Genomic DNA, 20,234 nt, shown 5'->3' on the forward strand with positions numbered 1-20,234 from the left:
CAGTACTTAAAAAAAAAAAAAAAAAAAAAAAAAAAAAAAGATGAGAGCTGTTCTCTGAGACCGAATTAAAAAAAAAATAACGCTTTAAAGGTGGCAGGATGAGGTAGGAGGGCTGAGGGGGTATCCTGAAACTCAATTTGGGTAGAAAGCAATTAGAAAAAAAAAAAACAGAAATTCAGAAGTTTGGAATAGAAAAGAATTAATAAAAGAATAGGCTCTGGCAGGGTAGGGTTTAGTTGACTCAGCAGCGGAAGAGAATCTCCCCTGCTGTGACCTGAAACTTCCCCCGGGAGTCAAAAACGCAGGCTCAGCTCTCCAGCATTTCACCATCTGAGCTGACAAGCAGCTCTGATCCAGCCTGCGAGAGCTTGGACGCAGCTACCGCGCTCCCCAGCCAGCAGGCTTGTAGGAGGAGACGAAGGGGCCCCACCCAAACACCCCTTTTGTTTGACTCTCTGAGCTGGACCTTAAAAACCCATTTAGTCACCTTAATTGCTTCTCAATAGGGCCCTTTCTACTACTCGACCTCCTTCTGTTATCCCTTTCCTCCTAGTTCTTGCTAATTAGAGGAAGCATCTGGATTTTATTTTCTGTGCTACTTCTTTGTGCATGCCGCATTGCAAATTCCGATCCCACTCTTGACGGCCCAGTAGTGGCCTGGCCATCCGGAGGCCTCTGATCCCGACCTCGCTTCCTATTGAGAAGCAATTAAGGTGACCAATCAGAGGGGAGGGGATGGGGGAAGATGGAATCTCTTTAAAACTCATGAGGTGTGTAAACAATTATATCAAAGATAATCACTAATTAAGCATGGGATCGAGGGAGGGGGAGGGAATGGGATGGGGGCTGAGGTTGGCACAAACCCGGATCTTTTTTTGTGTGTGTGTGTGTGGGGGGGGGTCTGGGGATGGAACCCAGGGGCATTTGACCTCTGAGCTACACCCCCTGCCCTATTTTTTATTCTTTTATTTTGAAACAGGGTCTCACTAAGTTTCAGAGGGCCTCACTAAGTAGCTGAGGCTGTCTGCGAACCATGATCCTCTGATCTCAGCCTCCCAAATGCTGGGATTACAAGCGTGCACCACCACGCCCGGCTCCGATCTTCTTGTCTCAGCCTCCCAAGTACTGGGATTCCAGGCGGGCACCAACACCCGCTACTAATTATACTTCAAATGCTCTGGATTGGTGAGTGCCCAAGCCAGGAATCTGTCTGGATATTACTGAAACTAACACAGATGCAGGCATCGCTCTGGGGTGACTGGAGCCAGGGCTGCCAGTCCCTGGAACACAGAGCAGAGAAGAGCCAGGGGCACTTGCATTTGAATCCGCGATCTGCCCTCTGATGAACAGGAAGGCCCACAGGGAGTAGAAACTGGCTGCTCAGGAAAAAAAAATAGGGCAGGGGGTGTAGCATGGGGGTCGAATGCCCCTGGGTTCCATCCCCAGGCCCGCAAAAAAAAACCCTGCATTTTTCTATGATTACGTTGTCATTAGCTGTTGTGTCTAAAGGTATTTGTGGATTTGCAATCACTATTTCCTTCTCAGAGTTCCATCTAATTTTTATATCTTTACATTAATTTTTCTCAGTACCTTTTAATAATTGTATTGGTGCTTTGTAGCTACACATTATGATAGTGAGATTTTAAAGGGATGCGAAAATACACACATAGGACCTGGTGTATTTCTTTCTTCCCCAGTCCTCTCGGTCCTCCTCCCTCCCCTCCTGTGTAGGGAGGTCGGCAGTGATACCATGCATGGATGTAAGACTGTTTAACGGTCCCCTCCCCGCCTCCCACAGTCCCTTCCACCAGGCTACTGGTCTTCCTTCCTTTATCTTAAATCTCAGCTACCTTGTATGAGAACCCATGTTCCCAGAAGGGGTCGAGTCTCTGAGATGAGATACCTTGGTTCCCTCTCAATCATGATTTTGGCATTAGAGGCACCACACAAGGTTCCTAGATGGGGCCCACCTATCCCTACAAGGGAGGGATGAGGTGTATGGAACAAATGCTTGTGGAAGCTGGATGTAGTGGTGCATGTTTATAATCCCAGATCTTGGGAGGCTGAGACAGGAGGATTGCACAAGTTCAAAGCCAGCCTCAGCTACTTAGTGAGGCTCTCAGCAACTTACTGAGACCTTGTTTCCAAATAAAATATAAAAATAGTTCTGGAAGTATAGCCCAGAGGTAGAAAGCCTCTGGGTTCCACCCCCAGTACTGAAAAATAAATAAATAAGGACTTAGGCTATATTTTGGAGGTCTAACACCTCTAAATTGAATTCCAAGTACCACTCTGGGGTGGAGGGAGCAAAATTAAACTGACAGTGGTGAGAAAGTACCTTATATCATGTGGGAAAACCTTCAGATGATTCGCTGCCTTACACAGCATTGCGGATGTACACTGGAGATAAATAACAAGAAAGTGGTGTGTTTGAGAAATTCCATCACCAATGAGCTACTCTTTGATAAGATGAGGGAACCCACACTGGAGAGAAGGTGGAATGCAAGCGGTGACTGTTCTGACCTCAGATGGCATGACACCATAAATGTAATGAGTGTCTTCTACTTCCAGTATGTAAACCTGAGGCCCCACACATTGAGGAAACACTCTCTGGAATCTGTGTTGGAAGGGCCTAAGTCATCCTTCCTCCTTACTTGGCATATGAGCACTGGAATAGAAGCCACACACCGAGTGTTTTGTGGAAATTACCCAATTAGTGATCTATCCTAGATGGTATGAGATTACTCACCCTGCAATAAAATGAATGTAGAAGCCTACCAACACAGCTTTGAACTCGAAATAAACTAGATGATTTGACACTAAAGAATCATTGAGCAATACCAGGTCCCAGGGAGGGCTGGCAAAGACCCTCTAACCTTCAGAATTCCTCCTACTCCTCCCTAAATCCTGAAGCTTATTTTAATTTAATTTCTCTAGACGACCAAAGAGATTGTTAGAAAGAGCCATCCAGCTGGGCATGGTGGCACATGCTTGTAATCCCAGCATTCGGGAGGATGGCAGTTCTTGGACAGTCTCAGCTACTTAGTGAGGCCCTTTGCAACTCAGTGAGACCCTGTTTAAAAATAAAGAATAAAAAATAGGGCTGGGGGTGTAGCTCAGAGGTCGAGTGCCTCTGTATTCCATCCCCAGACCCGCAAAAAAAAAAAAAAAAAAAAAAAAAAAAAAGAAATGAAAAGAAAAAGAAATACACTTCTCTACTCAGGTTTAGCTATTAAGGTATAATCACACAATTTCTTGTCAGTCAGTAAAGGTTAGTTTGTTCTTTAGTATCACACTTAATTTCATCACAATTATCACTAGTATTATCATGGTGAGCACCGTTGGTGTTAAATATAATAGGTTTTTCTAAAGATTCTGCTCATAGATAATTATTACACATATGTCTGTCTAAGCAGAGACTGTCCACTAAGCATGATGTAGCATGACTACATGCTTGCCCACCAAGCATGTTTAGTAATTGGGAAGCTGAGATAGGAGGGTCACATCTTTGCAACCAGACTCAGTAACCTAGTGAGCCCCTCAGCTACTTAAAAAGAGCCTGTTTCAGAATAGAAAATCAGCCGGGCGTGGTGGCTCATGCTTGTAATCCCCACACTTGGGAGGCTGAGACAGGAGGATCGCACAGGTTCAAAGCCAGCCTCAGCTACTTAGTGAGGCTCTCAGCAACTTAGTGAGACCCTGTTTCCAAATTAAATATAAAATGGGTCTGGGAGTGTAGCCCAGAGGTAGAAAACCCCTGGGTTCCACTCCCAGTAACACACACACACACACACACACACACACACACACACACACACAATTTAAAGTTCTGGGGATATAGCTTGAAAATAGAATGCTCCTGGGTTCAATCTCCAGTAACATAAACACAAAGGTTTGTCATTTTCTTACATGCATTTCTGAGGATTTCTCAAAGACACTTGAATGCGCTCAGCTGTTTTTGGACTTTACCTTTACTGGTGGCTGCTTCTTAGCCAGATTGACTTTGTTAAATATTTTGATTTGTTCAATGTCAAAGAAAAAATAGGAAAATGAAGACCAAAATTACTTGAAAGATGTAGATGCATCCGGTAAAAATGAGCTAGAAGTTATTTACTTAATAGGATTCTTTAGTCAATTATTTTAACAAATTTATTTATTTATTTATTTATTTATTTATTTATTTATTTATTGCAGTACTGGGGGTGGAACCCAGGGGCGTTCTACCTCAGCCCTATTTTTTTCACTCTTTATTTTGAAACAAGGTCTCACTGAGTCGCAAAGGGCCTAAGTATCAGCTAAAGCTGTCCTCGAACCCAACTGTGATCCTCCTGTCTCAGCCTCCCAAGTACTGGGATTACAAGCCTGCCTGGCTCTTTTCATGCTTTTGTTCATTAGACAAAATAAAGACTAGGCCGGGCGTGGTGGCACATGCTTTTAATCCCCACGCTTGGGAGGATTGCACAGGTTCAAAGCCAGCCTCAGCTACTTAGGCTCTCTGTAACTTAGTGAGACCCTGTTTCCAAAAAGAGTATAAAATAGGTCTGGGAGTGTAGCCCAGAGGTAGAAAAGCCCCTGGGTTCTACTTCCAGTACCACCAAAAAAAAAAAAAAGAAAGAAAGAAAGAAAACCTTTTTCTTTGATCTCTGGAAAGAGCGCAGCTCACATATGTAGGATTGACTCCAGAAAAGCACCATGCATAATCAGTCCTCTAAAAAACTGAAAAAATCTCTGTGTGCCCTAAACAGCTTGAGTAGACCTGCAAACCTGGAGGACTTCCTTCCTCACAGAGCCAGCTCTCACTCACCCAGAAAAACTCCCAAGCAAGAAGTGGCCTGCCTTCCCTGAGAGGCTGCAGCAAGCACTGCTGCCTACTTCAATGTCGACACAATCTCCTCCATTAGAATTTGAACTCAGCAACTGAATTTCTTGAAAATGGAGGCTGAAGGAAAGCTCTCTGTTCTGGCCTTGCTTGGAAATTGTTCCAGGCACAACCACCCTGGTAGGCATGTAGAATGTGCAGGTCTCCAGAAACTCCTGGATTTCCAGTTTCTCAGGAAGCTTCTGAATGGTTTCTAGTCATCTCGCCTTCCCTGCAAGCCTGACCGATTTGAGGATGAAAGCCTGTACCACTGTGTCCTCAACATCAAAATCCATTTGTGTGGTTTTCTCTACTACAAAAAGAAAGGTGGTCAGCAGGAGAAATCTGGACAGCACTGCGGACTGGTGCTTAACAAAGAACATTGGAATGAGGTAGAAAGAATTCTCCTGCGGGTTCTACCTGCCCTGTGACCTTGAGGAGCACTGAATCATTAGGTTCCCCTCCAGCTTTCCTGTGACTGCAGGTGAGAATCTGGACAGTCTCTGGGGGATCTAGGGCTTTCCTGAAACACTGAGAGTTCTGGAATAGCTCAGATGGTAATCACAGGTTTTGGGGTTTTTTTTCCAGTACTGGGGGTGGAACCCAGAGTTATTCTACCTGTGAGCTACACCCCCAGCCCTATTTTTTATTCTTTATTTTGAAACAGGGTTTCATGAGTTGCAAAGGGCCTCACTAAGTAGCTGAGGCTGTCCGCAAACCACGATCCTCCTTTCTCAGCCTCCCAAATGCTGGGATTACACTGGCTCTAGAAAACACTTTCCACACCATGTCTTACATTTAGTTGCAAATTCACTCATTGATCTGGCTAGACATGAAGCCCTAGTTTCATCATACCAGGTAGATAAACCCACGCTTGGGAGGCTGAGACAGGAGGATCGCACAGGTTCAAAGCCAGCCTCAGCTACTTAGTGAGGCTCTTAGCAACTTAGTGAGATCCTGTTTCCAAATAAAATACAAAATAGGACTGGGAGTATAGCCCGGAGGTAGAAAGCCCCTGGGTTCCACCCCCAGTACCACCAAAATATAAAGATAAATAAAAATAAAAAAGAAATAACAGAAAATAATAAATGTACAAAACCGAAGTCTCAGGAAAGTCTTGGATACCATTGAAAAGCAGGACATTGCAGAGGGGTCCTGAGATCTCAATCTGACCTAAAATATTTTTTGTATTTTTTATTTTTTTGCAGTACTGCTGATGGAATTCAGGGGCATTTTACTTCCAAGCTACACCCCCAGTGCCTGGGAGGCTGACACAGGAGGATCACACAGGTTTGAAGCTAGCCTTAGCTACTTAGTGAGGCTCTCAGCAACTTAGTGAGCCCCTGTTTCCAAATAAAATATAAGAGCTGGACATGGTGGTGCACACTTGTAATCCCAGCATTTGGGAGGCTGAGACAGGAAGGATCACGGTTCACAGACAGCCTCAGCTATTACTTAGTGAGGCCCTTTGCAGCTTAGTGAGACTCTGTTTCAAAATAAAGAATAAAAAATTGGGCTGAGAGTGTTGCTTGAAGGTAGAATGCCCCTGGGTTCCATCCCTAGTACTGGGGGGGAAAAAAAAAAAAAAAAAAATATATATATATATATATATATATATATATATATATATATATCCCCCAAGTGCCTGGGAGGCTGACACAGGAGGATCACACAAGTTTGAAGCCAGCCTCAGCTACTTAGTGAGGCTCTCAGCAACTTAGTGAGACCCTGTTTCCAAATTAAAAAAAAAATAGGCCTGGGAGTATAGCCCGGAGGTAGAAAGCCTCTGGGTTCCACCCCCAGTAACACACACACACACACACACACACACACACACACACACACAAATGTTAGAAATAGCTTGTCGTGATATTAAGAAAAGCACGTGGTTGAAAGTTGCTTGGCAAGGCAGTGTTACTTTTTTGAAAAAAAAGAACGCTCCCAGGTATGCTAGAGCGCCTGACAAAGAACCTGGTGGGTCGATACCCCAGATGCAAAGCTCCCCCTGCGCTGAACCATTTGTGGGAGTCTCAGCATCCCATTCTTCCTGGTCAGCTGCTACAGCAGACGCTGCGGGGAGGATCTGCACCTGCAGTCTCTAAAGAAATGCTAAGTTTGCAAAGGAATGTCTTTACCAGATGACAAAATGGCGGTTTAAATTTAACTCCTTCTTTGACACAAAAGACACAAGTATATTCTCACACAAGGAACAACAATCATAGACACAGCTTTCTCCCCAGTCAGGTTTGAATGATGGACAACCTTTTCCAGAGTTTCAGTGTAGAGACCCCCAGCTATGAGGATATTTGTGGAACACAATTATTGTAGTTCGATCTACTATCTGGTAGTCCTCAGCTCTGACCCAGCTTGGCCAACCTAGTAAGGGAGGGAGTATGTATTCCCAGCTCCATCCCCTCTGTTGGCATATATTTGAGGGCTTTGCCAATTTCAGAGGCATCACCCTCCACCTGGCGCCTGGCAGTGTTTCTGTGGGGAGTGTAGTGTCCCTGTAGGAGCTGCTGGCCAGCTCTCACCCAGGCAGCCTGGTGGAGGGGAGTGGGAAGTGCCTGGTCCTGCCAGGTATGCCCCAGGCCACCTGGGTGTGGAGAGGGTCCACATGGCTGTTTTCACCCCCTGAAGGACTTGCTCCCTATCAGAGCCCAGCCCTTTGGCTTCAAATGAAAGTGTGGGCTCTTCTTAGCTCTGCCTTCCACAGACTGGCGGCCCGGCTCCAGGCAGCACACAGAGTGCTCCGGAATGTGTGACAGCCTGAATTCTGTGCCCAGATTGACTCCTGGCCTGGGCACCCCGCCAACACAGAGAGTGTAAAATGGAAGTGGCTGCTGGAGCTTGGGTACCCAGAGAATGCAAAGACAAGACCCATAAAAAAAAAGAAAGACACAAACAGGAAAAAAGAACAACCATAGGGATTTCAAATCTGCTCAGAAAGTTCAAACAAAAGGTGTCTGGCAGGACCCCTTCCCCACCTCACCAAGCCCTTTGGGAACTGTGGGGACTCTGCTAGGCGGGCCCACTGGCGGGATATGAGCCATTTGCCATTTTCCTGCTCCAATGGTGAACGTCTGCACGGCAGAGCCTGCTTTCCTGAAACTCACTGAGGGCTCTTACCAGGCACTGGAGGGGCGCTGTGCTCCCCCACTGAGTACCCGGCTCCAGCTCTGCCACAGCCTATTCTTTTGTTAATTTTCTTTCTGTGCTAAACCCCTGTGTTTCTGGTTTTACCTCTGCGTGCTCTGAGTTGTGCTGGAAGACTTTCCCTTAACCTTCTTGCTTTTTCAGGCCACCTCAGAAGTGTCTGTTTCGTTTGTTTTTGGTTTTGCAGTACTAGAGATGGAACCCAGGGGCATTTTACCTCCAAGTTAAACTCCCAGCCCTATTTTTTATTCTTTTTATTTTTTTTTTTGCGGGTCTGGAAATGGAACCCAGGGGCAATCGACCTCCGAGCTACACCCCCTGCCCAATTTTTTATTCTTTATTTTGAAACAGGGTCTCACTGAATTGCAGAGGGCCTCACTAAGTAGTAGCTGAGGCTGGCTGCGAACCGGGAGCCTCCTATCTCAGCCTCCCAAATGCCGGGATTACAAGAATCTTTCTGTCAAAGGAGTAGATTAATTTAGGCTCCATTTTGTTAAACCATTAGTTTGTATCTTGGTAGAAACTTCAATTCTTTATACACTCAGCAATCTTACAGAATTGGAAGCGTCCGCCCTTGGCCCCTGTGGCTGACCTGGGTGAAGCGGTAGCCCTCACCTGTAGGAGTATGGGAAGGTGTACAGCACAGAATCTGGGTTAGGAATATAACGGCCACTGAGTTTTTTGCCAGGTGTGCTCTTGCCTACCTGGTAGCACCCTTTTTCTAGAAAAAGTAAAATTTCCTTGACAAAAAATGTTTGAACATGTGCTTTTTTGTTGCCATAAAAATTTACTTCTAACATTATTTTGTAAGACCATCATTATATTATAAAGTTTCACATTTTTTTCATTTTGCTTTAAGTTGCATTTTTCTCCAGGCGACGATAGCTTTTGTCCACGAAAACCCAATGTGTCTGGTTTCTATATGAATTCCCATATCTTAAAATGTCCCCTAGTCCAGGGAATGCATTCAAAGGTATTTGTAAAAGTACCAAGAATTCAATGAATCTTTCTAGTTCCCCTTCAAAAGGACTTTACCTTCTTGTTCTCCAAGTTTGTAAAAATCTAGTCAAAGTCCTTAGGGTAAATTTCCTGAAGAAAACTGGGATTAGGCTCGGTGTCCCCCGCTGTCAGGGTGTGTCCCTGGAATGTGGCCCTCCCTGGGTAGGAGCCCAGCCAGTCTTCTCCCGAGTAAAGAGAATCCGGTAGAGGGAGAAAAGGGAGCTGCAGGGTTCAGGGCTTGAGAAAGACTGACTTGCCCAAGCTTACCTGTGGAAGCTGCCTCCGCACCTCCCGGGGTTCACCTTCGACTCCAACTTTATTTTCTGGTGAGTTCCCCAAACACGGGATGGGAGCCTTCTTTCTTTACTGTGATATGTGTCGGAACAACAGCTACTTCCCTTCGCATTTCCTAGATGGACACTCAGTGCCTTTCTCATTTTTGTCTTGCATCTATTTTTTATTTTATTTTTATTTTCGGCGGGCCTGAGGATGGAACGCAGGGGTATTCGACCTCCGATCTACACCCCCAGCCCTGATTTTTATTTCTTATTTCGAAACCGGGTCTCACTGACTTACAGAGGGCCTCACTAAGTAGCTGAGGCTGTCCGCAAACCGCGATCCACAGGTCTCAGCCTCCCGAACGCTGGGATCACAAGCGTGCGCCATCACGCCCGCCTTCTGTCTGCTTCTTTAAATCTGAGCTGCAAGTAACTACTAGTGGTTAATTATTATAAGTTTAATTTATTCAAATAAAACAAAATTAAATTATATTTAAATATTTAAAAATCAACTAGCTAATCTCACATGCTCAGCAGCCCTGGCCACTTTCCAGGTGCTCTGTAACCACCCATGTCTGGTGGCTGCTGTGCTGGGCCTGGGAGATAAACAGCTTTTTCTTCAACACAGGTTTGACTGGGTACCTTGATCTACATTCTGTGTTAAATGCCTTTGTTTGCTTGGCTCCGTGTTTACTGTATTTCTGCTTCTTGATATTATGGGTATCATAAAATGGTTGTGTGTGTGTGTGTGTGTGTGTGTGTGTGCGCGCGCGTGCGCACACGCCCACGTGCATGACTGAGGATTTAATCTAGCTACATTCTACCTCTGCTACACCCACAGCCTATTTATTTATTTATTTTTGCCAGTCATAAAAATATGTTTTACAACTTTTATTACATTTAAGTAGTATATTTATTTTATTTACTTATTTTTGTGGTACTGGGGGTGGAACCCAGAGGCTTTCTACCTCCAGGCTATACTCCCAGCCCTATTTTATATTTTTATTTTGAAACAGGGTCTCACTAAGTTGCTGAGAGCCTCACTAAGTAGCTGAGGCTGGCTTCGAACCTGTGCGATCCTCCTGTCTCAGCCTCCCAAGTGCGGGGATTACAAGCGTGCGCCACCACACCTGGCTTAAGTAGTATATTTTGGCCAGGTGTGGTGGCGCACGCTTGTAATCGCAACATTTGGGAGGCTGAGACAGGAGGATCGGGTTCCCGGACAGCCTCAGCTACTTAGTGAGGCCCCTTGCTACTCAGTGAGACCCTGTTTCAAAATAAAGAATAAAAAATTAGGGCTGGGGGTGTCACTCAGAGGTAGAATGCCCCTGGGTTCCATCTCCAGCATCTCAAAAAAAAAGTATATTTTACAGGATATTCTATTCAGATTTTGCTATATCAAGCGCTTCATATTATACTCTTAAATGATTCCACTACATGAGGAATTTTCAAGGAATTTGACGCTATTTGCCATAACTATGTTCATGTAGTTCTCACGTTGCAGGAATGATTCAGTGAGCGTTCTTGTGTGCGAACAATGATTTTGTACATCTTTGTTTTTGTGGTACTGGTGTCGAGCCCAGGAGCATTTTACTTCCGAGCTAGACTTCCAGCCATGTTTTATTTTATTTTGATACAAGGGCTCACAAAGTTGCTCAAGACCTTCCTAAATTTCTTAGGTTGAACAAAGTACTGAGATTACAGACATGCACAATGCTCTTGGCTTTAAAATTATTATTATTATTATTATTATTTACTATTATTCTTATTATCGGTACTAGCAAATGGACCTAGGGACATTCTACCTCTAAGCTACACAGTCAGTCCTTTTTTATTTTAAAATAGCCTCACTAAATTGCTGACGCTGGCCTCAAACCTGTGATTCTCCTGTCTCAGATTCCCAAGTACTGAGATTATAGGCATGTGCCACTATACCAGGTATAGAATATTTTTTTCTACAATAAATGATCTTAGCTAGGCGTGGTGGCGCATGCTTAATCCCAGCATTTGGGAGGCTGAGCCCTGAGGATCGCAGTTCGCCGACAGCCTCAGCTACTTAGTGAGCCCCCCCACCCGCAACTTAGTGAGACCCTGTTTCAAAATAAAGAATAAAAAATTAGGGCAAGGGGTATAGCTCGGAGGTCAAATGCCCCTGGGTTCCATCCCCAGGCCCACAAAAAATAAAATAAAATATGATCTTTTAAAATTCTTTGGATTGATACCCATATTCATTCTTTCTTTTTCTCTTCCTTTCTTTTTTTTTCTTTTTTTTTTTTTGTTTTTTGTTCTTTTTCCTATTTTTGTGGTACTAGGGATTGAACCCAGGGGCATGCTACAGCTGAGCTATAACTTCAGTCATTTTTTGTTTTTTATTTTGAAATAGATTGTGTGTGTGTGTGTGTGTGTGTGTGTGTGTGTGTGTGTGTGTGTGTGTGTCTGGGGATGAAACCCAGGGGCATTCTACCTCAGAGCTACACTCCCTGCCCTATTTTCTATTTTTATTTTGAAACAGGGTTTCACTAAGTTGCACAGGGCCTCACTGTCTGTGATCCTCTGGTCCCAGCCTCCCACATGCTGGGATTACAGGCATGCACCACCACGCCTGGCTTGAAATAGATTCTTGCCAAGTTGTTAAGAGTCTCAATATACTGCTAAGGCTTTCCTCAAACATGGAATGTTGAACCCAGATGCCTTTTACCTTTGGGCTACACTCCCAGACTATTTTTTTTTTCTTTTGATTTGAAAACACGATACCACTAAGTTGTTGACCCTGACACCAAACATGAGATTCTCCGGTCTCAGCTTCCCAAGTACTGAGATTACACTTAGCTTTATATTTTTCAGTACTGAGAATTGAACCCAGGGGCACTCTACCTCTGAGCTACACCCTCTGCCCTATTTTTTATTCTTTATTTTGAAACAAGGTCTCACTAAATTGTGGAGGGCCTCAATAAGTAGCTGAGGCTGTCCGCAAACCGCGATCCTCAGGTCTCAGCCTCCCAAATGCTAGGATTACAAGTGTGTGCCGCCACGCCTGGCTTCATTCTTTATTTTTTAAACAGAGTCTCACTGAGTTGCAAAGGCCTCACTAAATCAAACCAAGATCCTCCTCTCTCAGCCTCTTGAATACTGGGATTACAAGCGTGTGCCACCGTGCCCAGCTCCTGTGAATATTTTTACTTATCTTGGCTCCTATTTTATAATTTATTTGGATTACAAGCGTGCGCCATCACGCCTTGCTATTTACTTATTTATTTATTTATTTATTTATTATTTATTTAGCGGTACTGGGGTTGAAACCCAGGCATTCTACCTCCGAGCTACACTCCCAGCCTAATTTTTATTCTTTATTTTGAAACAGGGTCTTGCTGAGTTGCAAAGGGCCTCACTAAGTAGCTGAGGCAGTCCTTGGACCACAATCCTCCTGTCTCAGCCCCCCAAATGCTAAGGTTGAGTTTTAATTTGTAATTCAATATTAGATGATAGCATTTTCTATTATACAATTGATATGCACTTATATTGGGCCCACACTTACTGTCTGTATACTTAAAGCTATTTGGGGTGTGTGTGTGTGTGTGTGTGTGTGTGTGTGTGTGTGTGGTGCTGGGGATGGAACCCAGAGGCTTTCTACCTTCCAGCTACACTCCCAGACCTGTTTTCTATTTTATTTGGAAACAAGGTCTCACTAAGTTGCTGAGTGAGAGCCAGCTGAGGCTGGCTTCGAACCTGCGCAATCCTGTCTCAGCCTCCCAAGTGCTGGGATTACAAGTATGCACCACCACCCCAGGCTAAGATACTTCCTTTTTATTTGGAGATGCTATTTACTATTAGAATCTTGCATTACTACAAGAATAAGAAAGGCTGGACATGGTGGCTCATGCTTGTAATCCCAGCATTTGGGAGGCCGAGATGGGAGGATTGCGGTTTGTGGACACCCTCAGCTACTTAGTGGGGCTCTTTGCAACTCAGTGAGACCCTGTTTTAAAATAAAGAATAAAAAATTAGGGCAAGGGGTATAGCTTGGAGGTCAAATGCCCCTGGATTCCATCCCCAGACCCGGACAATAAAAAAAGAAGAAGAAAAAAGAAGAAGGCAGAACTGTTTTGGTTATGTCAAGTTGATATCCCTTGGATTAGAAATAGCACATCACTCATCGCTGGGGTTGAGAACTCAGAGACCTTAATAACATCAGGGTTTTTCCAGGCATGGTGGCGCACACTTGTGATCCCCGCGCTTGAGAGGCAAATACAGGAGGATAGCGCACGTTTGAAGCCAGCCACCCTGACTTAAGAGACCCTGTTTCCAAATTTAAAAAAAGTATAAAATAGGTGTGGGAGTGTATCCCGGAGGTAGAAGGGTTTCCAGAAGCCGGGCGTGGTGGCACACGCTTGTAATCCCAGCATTCAGGAGGCTGAGACCAGAGGATCGCGGTTCGCAGACAGCCTCAGCTACTTAGTGAGGCCCTCTGCAACTCAGTGAGACCCAGTTTCAAAATAAAGAATAAAAAATAGGGCAGGGGGTGTAGCTCGGAGGTTGAATGCCCTTGGGTTCCATGACCAGACCCGCCCCCCCAAAAAAATAAAGGGTTTCCAGGAACCCCATTACCACCAAAAAAATAAATAAATAAAATAACATCAGGGGTATTTTTGTTTGTTTGTTTTTGTTTTTGTTTTGTGGTACTGGGGATAGAACCCAAGGACAGACATTCTACCTCCAAGCTATATCCCCAGCCCTATTTTTATTCTATTTATTTATTTATTTTGTGATACTGGGAATGGAACCCAGGGGCCTTCTACCTCTGGGCCACACTCCCAGTCCTATTTTATTTTTTTATTTGGGAAAAAAGACTTCACTAAGGTGCTGAGAGCTTCACTAAGTAGCTAAGGCTGGCTTCGAACCCGTGCAATCCTTCTGTTTCAGCCTCCCAAGTATTTGGGATTACAGTGTGTGCCACCACACCCGGCCTTATTCTTTATTTTGAGACAGAGTCTCCCTGACTTGCAGAGGGTCTCACTGCTAGCTGAGGCTGTCTGTGAACTGCAATCCTCCTGTCTCAGCCTCCCAAATGCTGGGATCACAAGTGTGCGCCAATATGCCCGACTCTAACATCAGTTTTCTAGACTGTAGTTTATTATTGATAGCAAAGAGACCAGTAAGTGGACTCAGAGATCAGTTACTTTGATGACATAATTATTAGAGAACACAGATTTGTGTAGGAAAATAAAAGTCCTTATCACTCTACCCAAGAACTAAGCAGCTGTGTTCCGGAAGCCTGGGGAGGACTGAGAGCTCTGGGGGCACAGACACTTGGTGGTAAAGAATGCCCTAAAAACGACAGAACTGTGGTGGACGCACACAACATACTTCCTCGGCCACAGAAATATTAGGTCTTTTGCAGGAAAATGAGTGGAACTAAAGAGAGTTATGCTAAGTGAGATTAGCCAGTCACAAAAAGTTAAGGGTCATATGTTTTTACTCATGTGTGGAAGCTGGGAAGATGCTGAGATAAAGGAGAAGCCCTAGTGGATCTGCTGAAGAGTTGGGTGGAAGAGAGGAGAGCTGAGGGAAACATCAATGGTGCTGTGTGCGTACGCAGTAGCATCAGTGCCAGTCTCGGCGAGGTGGGAAGGAGCGGGGTAGGGCGGGCTCTGTGGGGGCTCACGAGTGTAGTCCTGGGCTGCCTGCCACCGCGAGCCTCATCGTGCCGTGTAATTACAACGCACCAAGAAAAGCATATTGGAATCAATCATAAGGTGATGTTCAGGACACAGCACGATCCCTTCTTGATGTCTCCCTAATATACTTGGAGGGAGCTTACGATCTGTGGAGCCAGCCTTCCTCAATTAGATTCATTCGCAATTCCTGCTTTGCTGAGGAGTGGGTCGATCATATTTTTTCTTACAAGAATGACTGTGTGTGTGTGTGTGTGTGTGTGTGTGTGTGTGTGTGTTGCTGGGTACTGAACCCAAGGGCATTCTACCTCTGAACTATACCCCAAGCACTATTTTTTATCCTTTTTTTGTGTGTGTGGGTGGGGGATCCTGGGACTCTACACCCCTACCTATTTTATATTTTTTCCCAATTAATTATATTTTATTTTGAAACAACGTCTCACTAGGTTGCTGAGAGCCTCACTAAGCAACCAAGGCTGGCTTCGAACCTGTGTGATCCTCTTGTCTCAGCCTCCTGAGCACTGGGATTATAAGCACCACCACGCCCACCTCCGTTCTTTATTTTGAAACTGGGTCTCACTGCTAGGTGAGGCTGTCTGTGACTGCAGTCCTCCTGTCTCAGCCTCCTAAATGCTGGGATTAAAAACGTGCTTGTGAGCCAGGCGTGGTGGCGCACGCTTGTAATCCCCGCACTTGGGAGGCTGAGACAGGAGGATCACACAGGTTAGAAGCCAGTCTCAGCTACTCAGTGAGGCTCTCAGTAACTCAGTGAGACCCTGTTTCCAAAAATAGATCTGGGAGCATAGCCCGGAGGTAGAAAACATCTGGGTTCCACCCCCAGTACCACACACACACACACAAAAAAAACGTGCTTGTGGTACCACGCCCAGCTTCAGGAATGACTTATTTCGAATTGCTGAAAGTATTTTAGTACCCTGAAGACTCCTGGTATTGCTGTAAATTTTTCTTGAAATAGGATTGCATTTAACCATATGGTGTTTATTTTTTTTTTTTTCGGTGGTGGTACTGGGGTTCCTGGAAGCCTTTCTACCTCCGTGCTACACTCCCAGACCTATTTTTTTACATTTTTATTTGGAAACAGGGTCTCCTAAGCCAGCGCGCGCGGCTGGCTTCGAACCTGCGCGATCCTCCTGTCTCTGCCTCCCAAGCGCGGGGATTACAAGCGTGCGCCACCACGCCCGGCAACCATATGGTGTTTAAAGAAGTAAAATGAAGAAAATAGGATGGAATCTAATTCGATATGACTGCTGTCCTTATAAGAGCTGGAGATTAAGGCACATGTATGTATGCGTATGTGTAGAGGAGAAGCCATGTAAATACCCACGTTCTTTAGATTGCTTTATTAAAACCCACATCTCTTGGTAAGTTGGTGCAGGTCTGTTGTCTCACTACTTGGGAGGCTGAGACAGGAGGATTGCAGGCTCAAGAACAGCCTCAGCAAATAGTGAGATTCTCATCAACTTAGCAAGACATTGTTTAAAAATAAGTCAGGCATAGTGGCACAAGCTTGTGATCCCAGTGCTTAGGAGGCTGCGACAGGAGGACCGGGCTCATGGCCAGCCTCGGCTGCTGCTGCTGCTTCACTTTGTCTTGTCTTTTTGTCTTTGTCTTTGTCTTCGTCATCCTTTTTTTTTTTTTTTTTTCAGTACTGGGAATGGAACCCAGGGGCATTCTACCTCCAAGCCACAACCCAGCTCGATTTTTTAATTTAATTTTATTTTTTTGCGGGTCTGGATGGAACCCAGAGGCATTTGACCTCCGAGCTGTACCCCCTGCCCTATTTTTTATTCTTTATTTTGAAACAGAGTCTCACTAAGTTGCGGAGGGACTTACTAAGTAGGCTGTCCACGAACTGCGATCCTCCAGTCTCAGCCTCCCCAATGCTGCCATTACAAGTGTGCGCCACCATGCCTGGCTCATTGTTTCTTTTGAAACAGAGTCTCACTGAGTTGCAAAGGGCCTCACTAAGTAGCTGAGGCTGGCCACGAACCACAAATCTCCTGTCTCAGCCTCGCAAATGCTGGGATTACAAATGTGTGCCATCATTCCTGGCCAGTCTCAGCTTCCTAGTGAGGCCCTCGTCAATTTAGTGAGACCCTGTTTTCAAATAAAGAATAAAAAATCGGGCTCACGATGTAGCTCAGAGGAAGAATGGCCCTGGGTTCAATCCCTAGCACCACAAAAAAATCCTCACAAAAATAGCTTTTTTTCACTTGACTTTGGAGTATACAAGAGCCCTGTGCCTATGCATCTTCTGTACGTTGCCTTTCTCTTTGGTTGCAGATGAGTTCGTGCTATTATGGTGAATGACTGGAATTTCATGAGAGGGGGCTGGGAAATGGTAAACAACTGGAGTCTCCTGCTTTCTTTCTTCATCCACAGATTCCTGCTTTGTGCTTAGACTGTCTATGAGTGGAAAGCCAGAGGAAGAGAACAGGAAACCACTCATGGCAATGCCGGTGAGCAGAAAGTGCCTTTCTCAACTGAAATCGCACCTCTGTTTTCAGTACATGGTCAGTGAGTGCAACCCAGGGCGTATGTGTCCCACTCCGAGGCTGGTTACCTGCATTGCAGCCCCTTAGAATGCGACCTCCGTGACCTGACCTGGGCCACTGTGGGACCCACTGTGGCTGTGTGCTGGGGGAAGGCACCGGGGGGTTGGGGCTCGCTGTGTGGCCTCGCTGTGAAGCAGCTGGCCGGCTAGCCATGCCGTTCACTGCAAGGGCTAGGACGCGGTGCGGCGGCCACAGGAGTGAGAACATGACAGCCCGACCAGGAGGCAGAGGTGTAGTTTACAGGTACACTCAGTCACCACAGTGCTGCAGATTCAAGAGCTCTGTGGGTCTGTGTCCTGTGGAGGGAAAAAAGGTTAGATGAAGGGGGGAGGCATGATTTTTTGTTGTTTTGGTTTTTTGTTTTGTTTATTGCAGAACTGAGGAGTGAACCCAGCTCTTGCCCCCTCCCCCGTCTTTTAGTACTGGGGATGGAACCCAGGCACTCCACCTCCATGCTATACCCCCCTGGGTTCCATCTCCAGTCGTGGAAAAAAAAAGCAAAAAAATTTTTTTCTTCTATCAGAACTTATGCAAAATTTCTTCTTCATAAATGTTATGAATCCACACTATATGTCTCTTTGAGTGCTTCTGAAAGTTCGATGCATTCAGGACACTGACAATGGATGGACGGGTGCCCCAACACAGCTGGATCTCTCTCACATCCAATGCCTCTGTCAAACGGCTGCCGTCTGAACTCTTGTATTGTGGAAAATGATATCATTGCTTTGTCAAAATTACATGTCCATGATGTCCTAGGAGCCAGTGACCATTGCAGATGTAATCATCAAGTTCACCCGAAACGAATGGGCCCTACTGAGCGCATCCCAGCGGAAGCTCTACAGAGAAGTGATGGAAGAAATCACCAACCATCTAGTCTTCCTTGGTGAGTTCTTGAAAAATAAAGAAAAAACGTGTATGGTCCTTCAGTCTACAGATACTTAAATATTCTACCAACCTTCCACTTCAATCTTTGCAGTGATTCTTTAATAGAATTTATAAGTATACAAAAGAAAATTGTTTTTATACTCTATTTTCAACTACTTTTTCATAACAATAAAATGCACTCTTGAAGAGTTTATTCTACTTTATTAGGAAATTGTAATATTTCTGTGTTAAATGAGATTTCTAAGCCAGGCATAGTGGTGCTCGCTTATAATCCCAGTATTTGGGAGACTGAAATAGGGGGATTTTTTTTTTGGGGGGGGTGGTACTGGGGATGGAACCCAGGGGTTTTCTACCTCCAGGCTATACTCCCAAACCTATTTTATATTTTATTTTAAAACAGGGTCTCACTAAGTAACTGAGGCTGGCTTTGAACCTGTGCGATCCTCCTTCTCAGCCTCCCAAGCGCAGGGATTACAAGCATGCGCCACCACGCCCGGTGTAAAACAGGGGGATTCTAAGTTAGTTACCAGCTTGAACAACTTAGTGAGGCCACCCACAAGTTAGTGAGACCCTGTATCAAGAAGAAAAAATAAAAACTAAGGCTGGTGGTGTAGCCCAGAGGTAGAACATTCTTGGGTTTGATACTTAGTACCACCACCACCCAAAAAAAAAAAAATCTTTTTAGGCTTCCAAATTTCTCCTTATTTTCCCCATTAACTTCCAATGCATTTGATGATAATAAATATTTGTGCAGAAAACTCAAAATCCACTCCTTTCTCTGCACCTAATAGGGTATCCGCTTGGTAAATCACATGAGAATTTCCATTGGAGTTGCTCAGAAGGTAGATATGAAGAGATCATCGATCCTGAAGACTGGGCAGATGAGCGTCATCCATGTGGGAAAGACATCATGCAAATCCCTGATCACAGAGGACACGAAAGGACTCACACTGGAGAGGCACTTCACGGAATCCACGGCAGTGGGAAGGCCCTCGATCCGTTCTCTGCCCTCCAGCAGCACAAGGTGACTCCCACTGAAGAGAGGCCCTGCAAATGTCATCAGGGCAGGAAAGCCTTTATTCATCCCTCTGAGCTTAGACAGCATATTCCAGCTCACACTGGAGAGAAGCTATATGAATGCAATGTGCATGGGAAAACCGTCATCAAGCCCTCCAAAGCTAGACGACGCAGGAGCACACACACTGGAGAGAGACCGTACGGATGCCTTCAGTGCGGGAAAGACTTCACCACACCTTCTATCCTCATGCAGCATGAGAGAACGCACACCGGGGAGAAGCCTTATCGATGCCACCATTGTGGGAAGGCCTTCAACCATCCTTCCAGCCATAGGCTGCACCTGAGAACACACACCGGGGAGAAGCCTTATGAGTGCGGGCTGTGTGGGAAGGCCTTCGGCCACCTCACTTCTTTGAGACGACACGAGATGGTCCACACTAGAGAGAGGCCTTACAAATGTCCTCACTGTGAGAAAGCGTTTGCTGCCGCTTCCTCCCTCAAAACACACACCCACACTCACACTGGAGAGAAACCATATGAATGCCATCGGTGTGGGAAAGTCTTCGCTTCATGTAATAGCCTGAGACGGCACAGAAAGACACACAGTGCAGAGAAAGCCCATGCATGCCGCGAGTGTGGGAAAGCCTTCGCTCACCTCTCTGGCCTTAGAAAGCACGAGAAAACACATACAGGAGAGAAACTCTGTAAGTGCCATTGGTGTGGGAAAACCTTCACCCAAGTTGCAAACCTTAGGCGACACGAGAAGATACACACCGGAGAGAAGCCTCACGGG

The sequence above is a fragment of the Muscardinus avellanarius genome (assembly GCF_963383645.1).
Source record: "Muscardinus avellanarius genome assembly, chromosome: 14".
NCBI classification, from domain to species: domain Eukaryota; kingdom Metazoa; phylum Chordata; class Mammalia; order Rodentia; family Gliridae; genus Muscardinus; species Muscardinus avellanarius.